General features: G+C 38.9%; 1 pseudogene; it reads right to left on the bottom strand.

The window, feature by feature from the left end:
- Positions 1 to 1,502: 1,502 nt before the first annotated feature.
- Positions 1,503 to 13,323, bottom strand: LOC101523629 (mitochondrial import receptor subunit TOM20 homolog; annotated as a pseudogene).
- Positions 13,324 to 19,356: the final 6,033 nt, after the last annotated feature.

Genomic DNA, 19,356 nt, shown 5'->3' with positions numbered 1-19,356 from the left:
TAATCTAAAAGATGCTCTTTTTGTTCATATAGATTTTATTTCTGTAGTCTGTGTATTAGTTACCACAGATCAGGGAATACATGATTTTTGTCCTTTGGGGACTGTCTTATTTGACTAAGTGTAAAGGTTTCCAGTTGCATACATTTCTTTGCAAAACATAAGATTTCAACCTATTTTGTGGCCGAGTAGTATTCCACAGTGTGTCCATGCAAACTATTCCTTATCCAGTCTTCTGTTGAACATTTGGGCTGACTCCGTCTCTCAGCTATTCTAAATCGAGCATCAGAAACATGAGTGAAACAATAACTGTCTTGGTTTGCTGATTTGATCTCTGTTGGGTTTACTCCCAGCAGTGGGATGACTAGGTCAAAAATGGTAGATCTATTTGCAGATCTCTGATGGAAACTCTGATAATTGGGATTATGAGTGAAAATTATATACAGTTCTACCTCTTGAAATTTTATACAAATTCACTATCTAGCAGTTTAGTTTTTATGCTATAACAGACATAACATAAAGGAAATATAATGAAAAGTTTGATTCAAGTCCTACTAAACAAAGAATTCCTTTTTTTAAGATTAACTTTTAGTTTAATTTACAGAACAGTGACAGACCCATATATTTTCAGTGAAAAACAAGAAGATATTTATACCATTTTTAAAAACATCAATTCAGAAATTCTAAGTCAGGCAAGCATGCAGAATTCAGAACATTAAAAAAAATAAAGTGCCAGGCAAGATTGTCCAAATACACTTCTCAAGGAAAGGTGACTTGAAAATGTCCACCAGAATCAAGTGAACTGGAGTGGAAAGGGACATTTCAGAGACCAGGAGGCTCATTTCCTCAGCTCACAAATGAACACAGTGAGCAGACGGGAACAGGCAAACGTCACATAGCTAGACTAGTGACGCATGCAGATCTAATTCCTAGTGCTTTCAGTAACTCCACATATCCCAAACACATGGAGGTAAATATCCAGAACACAGGAATGCAGTCCATGGAGGGAAGCACAATGTCTCAGGACCGACGCCGCAGGACAGGCTGAGGTTGTAAGCACAGCAGCACAGTGTACAGGGTTAGATTAGACTGAACGAGCTCGTGAAGAAACTTCAATGCTCAGTTTTCACCACAGAGCCAAGTTTCCATTTAATTTTCAAACTTATCTCAAAATGTGCTAGTTTTTTTTTTAAAGTAGCACTCCTCAGCTTTCTCCCGTCATCTTTTGTGTATAGTGAAGTTTGCTATGTTATATTTGTATGTGTAACTTGCATGTTTTAGAAATAAACAAAATTCGTATTTTGGTGACTTATAGTGTACTTATAAAATGAAAAGCTCTCTATCAAAATACACTTTTCACTGGGAAAATAAATAAAACAGACAAATAGATCCACACAAAGCAAGCAAGAACTTTGGTAGATTTCAGTGTTAGGGCAGTACATAACAAGCTTATTTGCCCTTATTCCCCCAGAGCCATGCAACTTCCGAGTGAAGAATTTTAAAAATATTTTGAACTTAGATTTTAGTATGTTAAAATTTTTCATCATTCCATATCATCTTCAGCCAAGCTCTGAGCACTTTCAATTCTCTGACTGATTGTTGGGAGCTTCGTCAGCAGCATCTGAAACACTGGTGGTGGAAGAGTTTGCTGCAACGCTTGCAGTAGAGTGCTGTGGCTGCCCACATGCAGCAGTTGCGTTTGTCAGATGGTACACACCCTTCTCATATTCACCTTGAGGTAGTAATTCTTCACCAAGCTGTATTTCTTCAAGAAAGAACTTCTGAACAGCCTCAGCATCTTTGAGGTCAGGTAACTTGGAAAGCCTAGCTCTCTCCTTGGCAAGCTTCTCTGTCTCTCTTTGTTCTCACAGCCTGTTCTTGAAGTTGGGGGTCACTCCTCTTGCGGTCCAAGTAAATGCAGTAGCCAATGAAGAGGGACCCGCAGATCAAAGAATCCCTTCTGAAGTCTCCCAATATGCAATATTGATTACATAGTTATATATGCTATAATAAGAAATTTTTCTAGAAAACAAGACTGGCTAAGAATGGAAGAAAAGTAAATAAATCATTGTTGCCCACCCTCTGCTATCTTCAATCATGTTGAAATTTAGTGCAGGCAGATGTTTTGAGATGAGTTGGATTTGAAATGCCCCAGCTCCCTCCACACCCCCCAAAAATCATTCAGATGTTTCAATTATGGTGTCTTAATAGTTGATGGCTTAACGGTAGAGATTTCATCTGATTTTGGCATCTGAGAGGTGGGTCTGGTTGGAGGTCTTGGTGGCTGTTTCAAGAAGATTGTCTCCCTCCTGGAGGTCAAGTTTTGTCTGCCTGTTGTCTCTCTGTTCCCTAGATCAACATGTGATCATTCTGTCACACATCATGACTACACCCCACCAGACACCAGACTATGGGATCGCCTGAGTCTGACCTGGAATCTCCAGTATACAAGCTTTAATCAACCATTTATGCCTCTCCAATATGAGTTACATTAATAAAGAGCAGATTCAGTTGGTTTGAATAAGGCTCAACATATGTCCTATATACCTATATACAGATACTGCATTGGAAAGAGAAAAAAAATTAAGATATATTTACTTGTATTGGAAAGGCAGATCAGATTCACAGAGAGAAGGAAACACACAGAGAAAGATTTTCCATCTGCTGGTTCACTCCCCAAATGCCACAATGGCCATAGCTGAGCCAATCCAAAGCCAGGAGCCAGGAGTGTCTTTCAGGTCTCCAACATGGGTGCAGGATGCCAAGGCTTGGGCCATCCTCTACTGCTTTCCCAGGTGGTAAGCAGCAAGCTGGGTGGGAATTGGAACAACTGGGACATGAACCAGCACCCATATGGGATCCCAGCATTTTCAAGGTGAGGATTTAGCAATTGATACATTGTGCAGGGCCCAAAAGCATAAAACATAAAGGGACTAACTTTCACAGCACACATACAACATATACTTTAAATGAGTCTCATCACAACCCTTTCAATGCAGTGGTATCCAATATTTCATAAGGCTTGCTCAGAACCATCTAAAACACCACACTACAATGCAAAAGCGAAACTAGACCAGAGAGTGCTGCCTCAAAACAGGGAAGCCAAATTACCTGAAGAGACCCAGCATTAAGAGACCACATGAAAGACTTAAAAAGTGTTCCTTAAGGAAAAAAAATTGTTGAAAGCCACTTTACTTTAGAAATGCTTCATGCAGTGACACAGACCACACTCTTTGAGCACTCTGTGATTGGGTTTGGTGGATGTCCATAACCTACTTAAAGGAATGGTCTCTTTCATAACCCATGCTTCATTTTCGTTCTGTCAAGACATCTTCAGCCTCTTCTGTGCACTATATAAGTCTTGCCTCACGTTTCGTCACTGCCGTGGGTCTCTCCTTATTGGACAATCTGTTCTATATGCTACTGAGATAGCTTAGGGCACAACTTGATGAAAGCAGAGACTAATCATAGACTGGTACATTTTTCACAACTGAGGATTGCACAGCAGGCAAATGCACACAGACATCCTGGCAGGCAGAGGTTGGGGGAAATCACATTACACCCAAGTTTCTCAATATATCCAAATTATAAGTTATCTTCTGTATATAAGTAAAACCCAGACCCCCTCAGAAAATTGCTTGGGGGTCGGCCTGAGAAATTACATTGTACAAGCTCAAAAAGGCAATTTAAAAGGGTTCCTAATAACAACTACTTGAATGAGGTTACAGTTTATATCCAACAAATGGATTAGATCTATAAAGGTGCCACAAGGCTATCTCAAGGAGCAAAGCATTGGCAAAACTCAAACTCCAATGTTTGTGCACAAAGGTAAAATATTAAGTTTCAGATTATGTGGTATCTCTGTTGGAACTGCTTTTCTCCTCCACACGAACACGGTCTCTGTTGATGTGTGCCCCATTTTATCCCCTCCTGTATGCTTTGCAAAGTAGGCCACCTCATTGTTTTCTTTATCAGCAAAGAAGGATTTGCCTCTAATTTTGTATTTTTTGTTGATTGTCATTAAACATGTCCTGCATATTTGAGACCATATGCTTCCTAAGAAAGGACTGTCTAGTTCAACAGGCAGCCTACCAACTAGTAGATTCACAATGAATATTTATAAACAGACAATTCAAGGATAGGAATATTGCATCCATTTTAGTAAGAGGACTTCCAATCTAAAAGTTCATTTCCCTCTGGAACCATACTTTGGCAGAAATATGAAAACTTCGATGATTCCCCACTAACATCAAGAAATATCTGTCTTCCATAGCCATACAGTTAATTCTAATTAATCTGTTCACACCTGGTTGTTCCATAGATTCTACAGCAATGTGTGTTATTATCACAATCAGATGACCAAAAGGAATGAGACAAGTCTGTCTTCTAATTTACCTTTACTATGAATGCTGGACTCCCTTGTCTTTTCTTTTGTACCCACTACTAACTTACTGCGTACTCGAGCAAAAAATTATTCCAGTGTAATGCAGAAATACATCATAAGTTTGTCGAGGACAGGAGGCATGGCTTTTTTTCCTTCTCACCCCAGTATCACCTAATACAGTCTAAAGAAATCATAACAGTCAAAAATATTACACTGCATGTTTTGGAAAGCTAGGAACCAAATATCAATTCAGCTCAAGTGAATTCTGTTGGGAAGGCTACAGATTGGAGATACTTCAGAGCAAAATCCCCAAACTCTGATTTTCATGCAACGTCTTTCAACAGAGATGAGCAGACCCTTCTCTCCTGATCTGTATGTCTTTTTACAGTAGTTTGAAAACAGCATGGAAAATGATTTACAGCCGAAAAACCATTTGTAGCCTGGAGGAGCCATTAATGGCTGCCTACTCCCAGCAGGCTTATTTGTAAAAATGCAACTGTAAGTTTAACCTAGTGAGCTGCATGCTTCTAATAACACGCAGCAGTGCATGGCTGAGTTTGAATATATCCCAGGTTCAGAGTGGATCATGGAACTAAATCATCTCTTATTCCAGCCTGCTCATTTTGAAGCAACTCATTTTACAGTGTGGTTAGCATAGCCTTTCCAGTTAAGGATGACTGCTCCAAGCACATAGGGCAATGCTGTGTTAGCACAGCCTTGACGGTGAGGCAGCTGACACAAATTGCATCATGTACTATTTGAGATTTAATGCTCTTATAGCCAGAAGGATATTTTCCAAGGGTAACTAATTTGTAACAAAACAAAACATACACCGAAATAAAACTCCTAATCAACATTTCTACTTAATCTGATATTCAAATTATATTATGTTGATCCTTAAGAAATTGATTTGCTGCTACCCATATAAAAGATCTTGACTGAATTTCTGGATCCTAGCTCTGGCCATAGCCTAGCAGCAATCCCTGTAGACATTTGGGGAATAAAACAGTGTATGAAAGCTCTCTCTTTCTGTCTTTTGTGTTCTCTCTCTCTCTCTCTCTCTCTCTCAAAAACCAAGTAATAAATAATTTAGAATGTTATGCATACATTTTTGCTTTATATCCATACTAAAGATTACTAATGAGAGCCGAGCTCAATAAACAATTGTAATAACGCATTTATTTTACTTGGATTTTGTGCTGAAGAGAAGGAAACAGTTCCTTTATATAAAGGATCCATCAAGCACCTTAGAAAATTTGTGTAACAGAACACTCCACTGTAATTTGTTAGAGCTTATTGTGCTGGAAGTGATAAATTTTAAACTTCCCAATTAGATTTTACACCAACCAGTACAACTTAACCTTTTGCAGACCCATGAATTCTTTTGCTCACCACGGAGTAGATGGTCCCACAAATCACCACAAGCAAGTGCTAGTGTGAATATTTTCCTATTAATTACTTCTTCAGTGCCAACATAATTAAGAATTGGTACTAACAGGCTGGCTTCTTACTTTTATTGGATCAGTTCTACCTCTTGTATTAAGATTGCAGAAAGTCCTTTAGAGCATGTCTGGTTTTATGATTAGAACTTTCCACTGTAGTTCTAATTTTCATTTTGGTTGCCCAGCTCTTTGCATATCTGATTTTACATTTATCTACAATCAGATAAGGCCTTGATTGGAAAGTCTTTATTTTATTTTTTAATTTTAGTCCTACCTATTCACTGTCTTTAAAAATTTCTGAGAAAGACACAAATAATAGCATAGAAAATGTGCCAATAGAAAGTGAAATTATTCTCATCTAAGCCGTGATTTCTATGTATATTTTTCTTTTCTTGCATTGAAAAGAGAGCCTCCAAATATTTAGATGCGTAAACAGTTCAGGGAGTCCGGCTTGGATAAACCTCTTTAAATTTGCAAACATTTTTACAATACCATAGAAGCTCCTAGACACCAAGTGTGAAAAACTCTCCTGAGAAGCACTTTCAATCCAAAACTCACCTTTATAAAGAGTATATAGAAATGTATTTAAGTGATTATAAGGAAATAGATCCATGAAGCTTTCAGAAATTATCTTTCTACTAAACATATTTAAAAGTAAGTCTGAGATCATTTTGATATTTTTAAAAATCTCTTTTTCAAAACACTCTAGCTAAATACTGTTTTCAATCATCAAAAAAACCAAAAAGAGGATAATATAGGCAGGATTATTTCTGTAAGACTTTATGAAACTAAAAGCTTAGTATCAACCTTCAATATTACCCAGTGGAGCTAAATAAAAAGCTTATAGACAGGCTGCAATATTGTGAGACTTAAAAACATTACACTATGTAAAAGAGGTTAGTAATAAAAAAAAGAAAATCATATATGATTCCATGCATGTGAAATGGTCAGAAGAAACCAATCCCTCCAGGTGGAGCGGACTGATGGTGCCAGGGGCTCCGATCTGGGAGCATGAGCCTTCAGGTGAGGAAAGGCAGAGAAAACAGGAGTAACTGACAGTTGGGAAAGGGCTTCTTTTCATTACGATACAATTGCTCTCAAACTGACTGTGGTGATGACAGTGTTTTCATTGTACATTTTAACGGGGTGTATTGTACCCTGTGTGAATGATATATCTATAAATATGTTACATTGTTTTTAAAATTCAGAACACTAACTTCTATTATAAATAATGATTAAAAACTGCTTTGTGTCAGGACCCCTGACAGCAATGGTTAGTGGATTTTCTTTCCGAACAGCCCTAGGTTGGTTCCCAGATCTCAATGGTTAATATCTAGCACTTTTAAATTTATTTGCTGATTCTTTCTATAGGCAGAGAGACAGACAAATAGAGCACTCATCTGCTGATTGACTTCCCAAATGACTGCAACTGCCATGGGACCAAAGCCAGAAACCAGGAACCTGAGCTGGGGTGGAATGAGGTGGGGGTAGAGGGAGAGAAGGACCCGTTTACTTAAGCTGCCACTGTTGTTTCTAGGATTTGAATTGGCAGGAAGCTGAATGTAGGAGCCATCATTAATGATTCAAGACGCCCTGATGTGGAACCTGGGAATTCTAATCAGTGTCTTAAATGGTAAGCCAAATATCCACCCCTAGAAGGTGACCACATCATACACTGTTCCAGGAAAGGTGAAGAACAATGAAGCCATGATCCAAATCATCAGTGGAAAGAGCTCCTCATTCTGCTGAGGAGAGCATACACGTGCTACTGCAAGGGAGAAAAGCCATTCACATTCAGTACCTGCATTCAACCCAGTACATGTTTAATTGATGAGACTGCTCATCTTGGATTGACAAAAGCCATACAACTCTGATTATGTCTAGCTAACTCTACACGCTCCTACTCTTTTTAGGGCCTCGAAAACAGAATAAAACATAAGAGTGAATTGAATGGACTCTACCTTCCCACCACCTCACTGTATTTATAAAGAGAAAGATCAACAACTCAACACACAACTGAAATACATCTAAAGGATTTAAAGTGTCAGATCCCATACTAATGGAAGAAAGTTACTTCTAGAAAATACAAAACATAATTAAAGTACCCATTAGCCAAGACAGGGACTAGTTTGGACAACCTACATTCACCCAGTCTCCAATATAGCCTGATCCTCTCAAGACAGGGAACAGCTTACAGAGGCCAGTTTCATTTCCTTGACAAATTATTCAAACATCATCTATGTTATTAAAGAACAAATGGAGCCATCTCACAGGGAGTCTAAAAGATGAACCATCAGTTTGGGGAAACTATCTCAATTCATTTAACAAGACAATTACATAGAACACTCATATCCACATGTCAAACAAATCTTAAACCTTTGAGTTTGTATAAAGCCAATAGGAGACTTAAAATAGGAAATATTATATGTGAAATACATATATACAGAATGTGTATATATACATATACAATATATATATGAATGGGTAGGTGGGTGGGTGGATGAATGGATGGAGAGGAGGAAGGGAAGAGAGGATGAGATGGAGGATGTAGGGGAGGACTAGAGAAAGCATATTAAGAATGACATGCAAGATTATTCACAAGTCAACTATCTAAAACCATGGCTTCTCATGTCACTGACTCTCAAGAGAAGAGACATTCTTAGGAATAAAGAAATATCCACTATGGGTCTAGATTAAGGACTTCAGCAGCAAGAGTCGGAAAATGTCCTTCATTTTATCTGTCACTGATTCAACCACATCTTTCTTTTTCAGAGAAAAGAGAAAGTCAACTTAATGAAGGAGGTTGTGGACGTGAGGGAAATGATGGGGAAAGATGCACATTTTGAAAATGACAATTGCTCCCACTGAGTCCATGCACTTGCTCTTCAGAACATTCTGGACAGGCTATTATTATCCCAGCAGGACTGAAAGAGGGCTCACTTTTGCTAGTAACATGGGAAAAAAGGAAAGCCTGTGACACTCTATGCAGTGAGAGACATCTCACTGAGCCCCATCCTCCCAGGGTTGTTCTATGTTTGGACAAGCTTCCCTTCATTTTTGCAGCCTGGAAGAGGAAACCAATAAACTATTTGTGCAAGAAAAAGAATCAGAGTTCTGATTTTTAATTGGATTAAATCATTGTGGTCTTTGCCATGGTACTGGCAAAATAGTGGAGAGAAATTAATGTTCCCTCTCCACTGCAATTCATAGTGAGGTTAAGAAAGGCAAAGGGGGAATACAGATAGTCTCTGACTTAAAATGGCTCTACTTGGTGATGTTTCAACCTTTTTTATGGTATAAAAGTGATGTGTATTCAGTAGAAGCCCACACAGAATGTTATACTTGGATCTCTTCCTAATGACAGATTTGTTTATTCATCTAAAAGTCAGAAGACCAGCACAGTGGTATAGATGACTAATTCACCTAAAGACACCCACATCCCATATGGATGTCAGTTTGAGTCCTGGCTGTCCCCATTTCTGATCCAGCTCCTGTTAATGGTCTGGAAAAGCAGCAGAGGATGGTCCAGTGCTTTGGCTCTTGCACCCATGTGGGAGAGCTGGAAGAAGCTCCCTGCTTATGGTTTCAACCCAGCCAAGCTTTACTTATTGTAGCCATTTGGGGAGTAAACCAACAAACGTAAGATATCTCTCTCTCCTCTCTCTCTCTCTCTCTCTCTCTCTCTCTCTCTCTTTCCCTCTCTATCTCTCGTGTGTGTGTGTGTGTGTGTGTGTGTAACTCTGAATTTCAAGTAAAATAAATAAATCTTTTTTAAAAGTGAAAACAAAAGCCAGAGTTAGAGATAGGAAGAAAAAGAGAGATCTTTTATCTTCTGCTTCATGCCTTGGCCACAATTGTCAGGGCTCAGCCAGGCATAAGCCAAGAGTGAGAAGCTTCATCTGGATCTTCCACTGAGTCACAGGGTCCAAATAGCTGGGCCATATTTCATTGCTTTTCCTAGGCCCTTAACAAAGAGCTAGAAGGGAAGTAAAGCAGCTGAAACAAGAACTCGCACCCAAATACAATGTTGGCATTAGAGGAGGCAGCTTTATCCATTATGCCACAATATCAGTCCCTGCACTTGAATCTTTTTTCCTAATCTAGCACTATGTGGTCCAATCCTTTCAAAAGGTGGTCAGCAGAGACCACATGTACATATTCCAGTTAGTCCTACGGTCAAAAGAGGAAAGCACTGATGCTCTAGAGTGTTGCTGAGTTAGGACGCTCACTAACTCAGGTACAATCAATGCGTTTTCTACTTATAGAAATCTTTTCATCTTTGTTTCTTATTTACTCATCTATTTGAAAGGCAGAATGTCAGAGTGGAGAAGAGACAGATATATCAATCAATTATCTGCTGGTTAACTCCCCAAATGGCCGTAACGGCCAAAGCTGACCCAGGCTACAGTCAGGAACCAGAAGCTCCCTCTGGGTCTCTCACATGAAAGGCAAGGACTCAAGTCTTTGCACATCGTCTGCTGTTTCCTAGGTACATTAGCGGAAAAGTACATCAGAATCAGGGCGGTCAGAACTCCAACCAGTACTACAGTAACAAATGCAGTTGTTCCAAGCAGCAATTGAACTTGACCCATCATGTTGATGCACTCAAAATAGTTTTTAAAGATTTACTTACTTTTATCAGAAAGGCAGATATACAGAAAGAAGAAGATACAGAAAGATTTTCCATACACTAATTTACTCATCAAGTGGCCACAACGGTCGAAGCTGAGCCAGTCAGAAGCCAGGAGGCACGATCTTTCAGGTCCCCCACACGCGTGCAGGGCCCCAAGGCTTTGGGCCATCCTCCACTGCTTACACAGCCCATATGGGATGCCAGTGGTTGCAAGGTGAGAATTTAGCCACTAGGCTATCGTGATGGGTCCAATGTATCCTACTTTTATTATTTTAAATTACAATGAGTTTATCTGGAAGTAACTCCATCATACATTAAGGTGCATCTGCTTGTACCAGATACATGATTTTTCATGACAATTGGGCAGGTAAAGGAGCAATGGCCCCAAGTACTAGGCGTTAAGTTCTACCATTAAGAATTAGTACCAATGACTAAACCTAGTCATTGCCATTGGGTCTCAGAGACTATGTCCCTTGGGAAACAGCAATGTGTTGGAAATTAAAGTGGCATGTGATTTCTTTGAACCAAAACTTTTATCCCAGTAGGAAAGTGTCAATTGAGTAAAAGTACATTTCAGAAAGAGTAAGAGGTCCAAGATGGCCCATCAGAGAGGCGATCTTTTCAGACTACACATTATTTCTCTAGTAGGATGGAAGAGGCAAAGTGAGAAACCACATGAACCCTAATGAATGGGGGGTTCACCACAGACATTGCCACTCAAAGACAGCTAACAATAGAAAGCTAAGGCTCTGGAGTACATCCAGGCTAGGAGCACCATTTCAACAGGAGATCCTTAGATCAGGTAACACAATAGTTTCACCCATCAACTGCATGCCAAGGCTCGAGGCATTCTGAAAAGAATAACAAAGACCTCTTCAAGAGAACCTACAATTATTTTTGACATTTTAGAAGGAACTTTTGTCACATTCAGAATGCTCCAATACAAACTTTAAAAGGTGAACTATTGTAGGAAAAAGTCTGGATGGATGTCTGTTTTTGAAAGGAGTGCTCACCTGCATCCAAATTTGCCTCCAACTGAAACACAATTTCGTCACTGATTGAAAGATTTTTTCATAGAACTCAAGTGAAAAACGTCTGTAAATATTTCTAGCCTTACCCCAGTTAACTTATGATTTAGAAGTAAAATGGTAAAATATAGAGTTTTTGTTGTGAGACTAGTAAGAAATGGGGTCACTCAGATGTACCTGCAAATTTATTAATGACATATTTTTTCCTGCATTGTCTACATTCTCCAATTTTTCTTCAGTGGGCATGTCTTTCTTTTGTATTTAGAAACAAGTTGTCAAAAAGGAAAAGGAAAAACACAGTATATAAGAAAAGGACAGTGATAAAGCAAAAGGCAAAACAGCCAAGCACTTACCAAAATTGGTGTGGTAGCAATGGAGGAGATGCCTTTCTCTTCTTCAGTGACTTCAATCTTTCTACAAAGAGCATGTATTTTTAATTAGTAAATATCTCAAGGATGCAAAAGCAACTTGCAGAGAGAATATTGCATTATTCAATTTTAATTACCTGGAAATTAATGTAAACATTTGCAATGGTTTTACTGAAAGAGAGCTGAGAAAATGGTTCCCACGAGATAAAAAAAGTATCCACCTGACACAGGGCACATCTCAGTCTTCAACTAATGGACTGTGGACTCCAAGGCTCCAAACACATACATCATAAACTTAGTCTTTTTCCTAAAACACCTATACCAGTCCACTATCATCCCAGAATGTTCCTATCATTACAATCACAAAAATATTTCTGGAATAATCACCATTTTAATGTACTTGTCAGGCCTGGTGCTATGGCTTACCTTGAATGCACCAGGATCCCATAGGAGCACTAGTTCATGTTCCAGTTGCTCCACTTCTCATCCAACTCCCTGCTTGTAGCCTGGGAAAACAGTTAAGGATGACCCAAAGCCTTGGGAATTTACACCTTCACAGAAGAGCCAGAAGAAGCTCCTGGCTTTGGATTGGCTCCGCTCCAGCCTTTACAGCCACTTGGCAAATAACCCAGGAAAGACGATCTTTATCTCTTTCTCTCTCTAAACCTGCCTTTCCAATTAAAAATAAATAAACATTTTAAATAAAATTTTATATATAAAATTATATGTGTGATATATATTTTAAAATTGTAATATATGTATATATAGTATATATGTATATTATATATACATATACACACACATATATACATAATCTTCTGAAAAGGAACTGAGTTTGAAGGTTGAAATGCCATGAGAAGAATGCATCGCTGGCAGGGGGTATTATGGCAGAGCAATCTAAGCCGCAGCTTGTACAGATCTGTATCCCTATGTTGGAGTGTTGGCTTGGGTCCCTTGCTACTCTGCTTCTAATCCAGCGTCATGCACCCGGGAAGCAATGGATTATAGCTCAAGTAATTGAGCTCCTGCTTTCCCTGTAGATGGAGTTCTTGACTCCTAGTTCCAGTTTTGACGAGCCCCAGCCATTGCAACCATTTGTGGATATATGCCAGGAGATAAAAGATCTCTTTGTATCTACCATTCTTTTTTTTTTTTTTTTTAGTAACATACACATACATCTTGATATTGGTTCCATTTTCACAGTTCTCTCTCAGAAACAAAATGTTTTGAGTATAATCTTTGACTTCTTTTGGAGACAACTGCCTCCTCTATCCAGGAAAGGGATAAGCTCAAAATACATCATGATCCTTTTCCTTCTGTCAGCTCATCTCTCAGTTTAGATGGCTATAACCTTGAAAAATGAAAAACAGAGGTCCAGCATGATGGCTCAATTGACTAACCCTCCACCACCAAGTACCAGGATACCGTACAGACACTGGTTCATGTCCTGGCTGCTCCACTTGTCATCCATCTCCCTACATGTAGTCTGGGAAAGCAACAGAGGATGGCCCAAAGTCTTGAGACCCAAAGGAAGCTCCTGGCTCCTGGCTTTGGATCAATTCAGCCGCAGCCATTACAGCCACTTAAGCAGTGAACCAGCAGATCAAAGATCTTTGTTTCTCCTTCTCTGTAAATCATCCTTTCAAATAAAAATAATTTTTTTAAAGAAAAAGAGTACTGAGGGAATGGTCAAATGGATAAGGGCACACAGAGGTCACCGGGTGGTGGCAGGGTATGTGGGGGAGAAATTCCTGAGTACCTTGTTCAGGCCAAGAAGGTAGGTACTATCAAAGGAGATTGTCCCCAAAGCAAAACTTCATTCATTTTGTAATTTCTTTTAAGTTAGTCTTAATTTTTTAGTAAACCTCCATTTAATATCTAATCCAAGATAGTAGAATAATGCAGCAAGGTTTTTAATGACCTTTTTTCCAGAGGAACTACTGAAAATATAATCTATCAATATTCTTATAAAGAGGAGTACTAAAAATGTGTGACCTTTCTCCCATATATTTTATATCTGCAAGGTGCTGTGACAGTTCCTTTGCAAGCTCATCCACAATAAGTACACGGGGAAACACAGATAAATAACAGGATTTTCTGAGATGCTAAGGAAGGGTTTATTTCTTCACCTCTGTTGGAAACAAAGAGGTTTATGAATGAGAAAGAAGGCAGAACACATTTAAAGAGGAATGAATCAAGGACAAAAGAAACTAGATGTTTACTGGCCATAAGGCTTTCTGTTTTGGAAAAAAAGTTCATATTTTGAATCCATTTTATGTTGCTATAAATTGCACTTTTCTGTTTAGGTAATTTTATAATAAGCATAACTAGTTTAACTTTTTGTTTAATGCAATAGCTATGTCCACTATGTTTTATGAGTGTTAGATTATATGTAAGCATAGATTTCATTCTAAGTACCATCATTGTCACACAATCATCTTTCAGTTTCTTTGAAGGAAATAACATTCAATGAACCAATCACAAGGTTCATTTGACTTGGACCCCCACACACACACACACACACTTCTTGGATTTACATCCAACCTCTTGTTTAAATGACAAGTTTAACTCAATGAAGCTGATATTACTCTTGCCAAGCCTCTCTTTTCGTGATCAAGTTTCCGATCCTAATTCTAGTGAATTGGACTTTTCTCTCACCAGATGAACTGTGGTATAGAATTACTCAGTCGAAACTGAAAGCCTAAAATAAATTGAGATGATTCATTTTGAAGTCCCTTCCTATTTTAGAATGTTGGTCCAGGCTTCCTGACGTCCAAGAGTAATAAATGAGCCCGACTTGACATCTTGATTTGTTAATTCAGAAAGACCCAGTCAGTTCCATGCTAGATTCATGTGGGGCCCCATGAAGCAAATTAGACTGGGAGAAAACCTGGCATATGCCTGTTCAAGTTTTGTAGAAAAATTCACCATTTATATTTTGAGACAACTAATGTGGCAGTTCCTTCAACAATTCCCAAAGAAGCTTACAAGGAATAATAGCATCAGGCACTAAAAGGGCCAGAAATAAAATTTCAAAATTAAAAAAAAACAAATCAACAATTACTCTAGAAGTGGAGTCTAAATAACAAATCAATAAGCACCTGATTAAACAACTGAGCTACAAAGTCAAAATCACACTCAGCCTTTCCAAGGGAAACAGGCAATCAACCACTAAAAGAAAGTTTGCCTCTGCAGTTTTTTCCAGCAGTGGTGATGAGTTTAGAGTGTTCACACTGTCAGCTTTGTTTCCTTTGACCAAGGCTTAAGATGGTAAAACAAAGCCATATATAAGACACTGGACACCGACAACAGAACAACTTAAGCAGTGACCCAATTTTACATTTTGTGTTCCCATCCTATGGCTCAAGCACAGGTGTGACTGCAACCATCAAACCAGGAGCCAAACTATCAAAATTCACAGATTATTTAAATGACATATGAATGGCAATGGAGCATTGATACGCAGAAAGCAATACAAAAAAATATATTTAAATATTTTTCTCTTTTTAAGGAATCTCTGTGTGTGTGAAATATATTTACAACATACCACAAGCCAAATCCCGGATTGGTTTTTCTCAATACAAATAAAAGTAAACACCAGACTACATGATGTCCAGATGTGCCAGGTGTTCTTACTGGTTTTTGTATAGCAACCCACTTAACTCAAAGCAACTCCATCTGTCTGATTTCAAGCAGATTCTGGTACTTTTTTTTTTTTAATCAACAGATCTACGTTTGGACTAAACCAAAATCAAGAATTGCCCCTTAGGTGGCCTCGGTCTGCCCCTCATCTTGTGACCGTGTATTTTGGTGTTCAGAGAACCACACAAGCCTGTCCACCTGAAGCCCATGCTCCCCTTCCTATAGACACACCTGATACATTCCATTCTGCCCACTACCTCACAGCTTGCTTCGCAAACCTGGGCAGAGCTCATTCCCATTGAATGGATGAATTGAAGTGGATATGAAGAAATCAACTATTTACCTGATTGGCACACAGACATTAGTGTCTGAGAATTTTTTAACTTATTAAATATTTATATAAACTGAGCAGTATATTTTTAGGAGCACAATGATACTTCTTACCCAACCCTTCCTCCAACCTGCATTCCCTGCCCTCCCTCCCCATCCTTTATTAAGATGTTTACAATGGCACATTTTCATTTCACTTTACAAACACAGGCTTAACATTGGATTTGGTAAAGATTTCAAGAAATAATGCATAGGATGGAAAAAATCCAATCGACAAAAGTACAGACACAACTGTAAATTATAATTAGATCTCATGCTGCCCTTCTTGTTCATACAGATTACATTTGTGGGTACTCTGTATATTAATTACCACAAGCCAGGGAAAACACAATATTTATCTTTTGGGAACGGGCTTATTTCCCTAAGCATAACGGTTTCCAGCTGCAACAATTTTGTAACAAAATACAGAATCTCATTCTTTCTTAAAGACAAGTAGCATTCCATGATGTGTGCATGTGTGTGTGTATGTGTGTATATATATATACATATATATATATTAAATTTTTACTTATTTTTGTTAGAAAGGCAGATCATATTAACAGAAAGAAAGACATAGGTAAAATCTTCCATCCGCTGATTTACTCCCTACACACAACTCAGCACTGAACCAATCCAAAGGCCAGCAGCCACTTCCGGATCTCCCATAGGGAGCCAAGACTTTGGGCCATCCTCCACCGTTCTTCCAGGCTGCAATTAGACAGCTGGGTGGGGGGTTGAGCAGCTGGGACATGAAACAGTGCCCATACGAGACACCAGCACTTGAAGGCAGAAGATTAACTAACTGAGCCATCATGCCATGCTCACCACATTTTTTTTATCCAGTTATTTGCTGATGGACATCCAAGTTGATTCCATATCTTAGCTATTGCGAATTGAGCTTCAATAAGCATGGATGAACAAATGTATTTGTCTTTTGCTGAATTAATTTCATTTGGTAAATTCCAAGTTGTGTGATGACTATAAGTCATTTGGTAGATCTATTTTCAAATCTTTGAGGAACCTCCAAACTGTCCTCCATAATGGTATATTAATGTACATTCCTACCAATAACTGATTCGGGTACCTTTTTCCACAAATCCTCTACAGCATGTATTGCTTATTCATTTTAAAAGATTTATTTATTGTTATGGAAAGGCAGGTTTATCAAGAGAAGGAAAGACAGAGAGAAAATCCTCCATCTGCTGGTTTACTCCCCAAGTGACCACAACAGCAGGAGTGAGCCAATGCAAAGCCAGGAGACAAGAGCTTTTTCTAGGTCTCCCAACCAGGTACAGAGCCACAAGGCCTTAGGCCATCCTCTACTGCTTTCCCAGGCCACACACAGGGAGCTGGATGGGAAGTGGAGCAGCCAGGATATGAACTGGTGCCCATACGGAATCCCAGCAAATAAAAGGCAAGTATTTAGCCACTAGGCTATTATGCCTGGCAATATTCAGCCACTGTGTTTTTTTTTATCTGCAGAACCATTTTTTTCTTTAATCTCTTATGATTAACAAGAGATTATTGTTTAGCATCCTGGTTTTACTTTTGACTTCCAGAAAGGAGATGCTGTGAGTTAAAATTACTCTAAGGAATATAACATTCAATGCACCCATGTTTGAGATAGTGGTACTTGTGAATCTGAGGGTTAAATATTCTTTTAAAAAAAATTATTCTTAAAAAAATAAAACTCTTGAACATCTGGCTTCTTTCAGATAAGGAATCCTCTTTCATTCACATTTCATCATTTTTTTTAACAAATAATTCCCAACAATTTTAGTTTGCAAACAAAATAATTAATTAAATCTCTAATGACCTTTCTGAAGTCTTCAGCCTCCTAGAATAGACAGAACATTTCATATCTCATTTATTTCAACTTGGGTCCTTCCTGATTGCTTTATGAGTTCATTACAATGGTTCCATTACGTTTATAAACCATGACTGCCTAGCATAGAATGATCTTTTATATCAAACCCTGAACACAAAAAATCATTGTGTCTGCTTTCTGGATAGAAAACCAGCTAACAGGTAGTAACTGTGAAACCAGGAGCTTTTCTAACAGCAACAACAAAATACAACATCATTCGTGGAAGAGACCGTATCTCAAACAGCAAGACTGACTGCTTTTCAGCCTGTAGGCTTCAAACAGATGTCAGAATCTGCTTAGTCTTCATTGAAGGCAAGTTCAGGGTGCAGAAGCAGATACCCCATGTTTATCACCCTCACTAAGAGGGTCATCAGCAATCTAGAGAAAATCATTGCCAGGGGGAAATCATGGAACCAGAATTTAAGCATGAAAATGAAATTATTGTTATTATTATTGCCTTCTCAGGTCTGTATCAAACCTGAAACATGACCCGCTAGAGTCTACCCTATGTCTACACTCAAGCACAAACCCTTGTTCTAGTTTGCTGAAAATACTATCAAAGCATGATTTAGAGCATGGTTTTTCACAGGGAGCAATTCTGCATTCCCAGAGAGCAACTGGCAATGTCAAAAGGCATGTGAGCTTTTCATAATTAGGAGAGCTGGGGAGGATGTTCCCAGTGAATGGCCACATAACAAGACGTAACCACCCATGATTCCAAAGCATCAAAGTAGAGGAACCCTGTTTTTCTTTTTTTTAAAGATGTTTTTATTATTTTATTTCTTTATTGGAAAGGCAGATTTAGAGAAAGAAGGAGATACATGTGCCACTTTACTACCCAAGCGGCCGTAAAGGCCAGAGTTGGGCTAATCCAAAGCCAGGAGCCAGGAGCCAGGAGCTTCTTCCAGGTCTCCATGTAGGTGCAATGTCCCAAGGCCTTAGGCCATCCACTACTGTTTTCCCAGGAGCAGTGTGGACACAAACCACCACCTATATGTGATCCTGGAAGCTGCAAGGTGAGGAACCCTGTTTTAGAGGAACAAAGGCATGTTAAAAACAACCTTGAATGCTGCTCATTTTGAAATTTTCCCTTCTTAGACACTGCTATGTACCATAACAGTCCAACTGTTCATGGGGTCATGCTGGGAACACACAACTGATCTTGCGGGTGGTATGGGATGAAATAGAACTCTGTTGTAATACAGGAATGTTTGCTATGGAAGCAGGGGAACCTTTTGGAAGGTATTCCCCTAGTGGAGAGAACTGAGAAGAGAGGGATCCATGCTTCCAGCATGAGTAAACAGGAGGCCTGAAGGGGCTGCCTTATTTTTTATATATAAAGTTAATTTTAAAAGTAAGGAGATTATAAACACATGTGGCCCACACTCATGGATAGAGTGAGCAGGGAGGAACAAAGCAGGAGATGTTTCTACTTTTCATCTTGTATCCGAGGGAAGAGAAAGAGTGCCCCCCTCCCTGTTGCCTGGCTTCTTGTGAGCCTGGAAAGGGCAGTGGTTATATGACACCCCCAAGACCTCTCTGTGTATCTGACTCTCCAATAAAAAAAAATAAATCTCTTAAGATTTATCTTTTTTATTGGAGAGTCAGATACACAGAGAGGAGACA

The sequence above is a fragment of the Ochotona princeps genome, chromosome 1 (assembly GCF_030435755.1).
Source record: "Ochotona princeps isolate mOchPri1 chromosome 1, mOchPri1.hap1, whole genome shotgun sequence".
Lineage (NCBI taxonomy): Eukaryota > Metazoa > Chordata > Mammalia > Lagomorpha > Ochotonidae > Ochotona > Ochotona princeps.
This window is presented reverse-complemented; position numbering and strand designations above follow the sequence as displayed.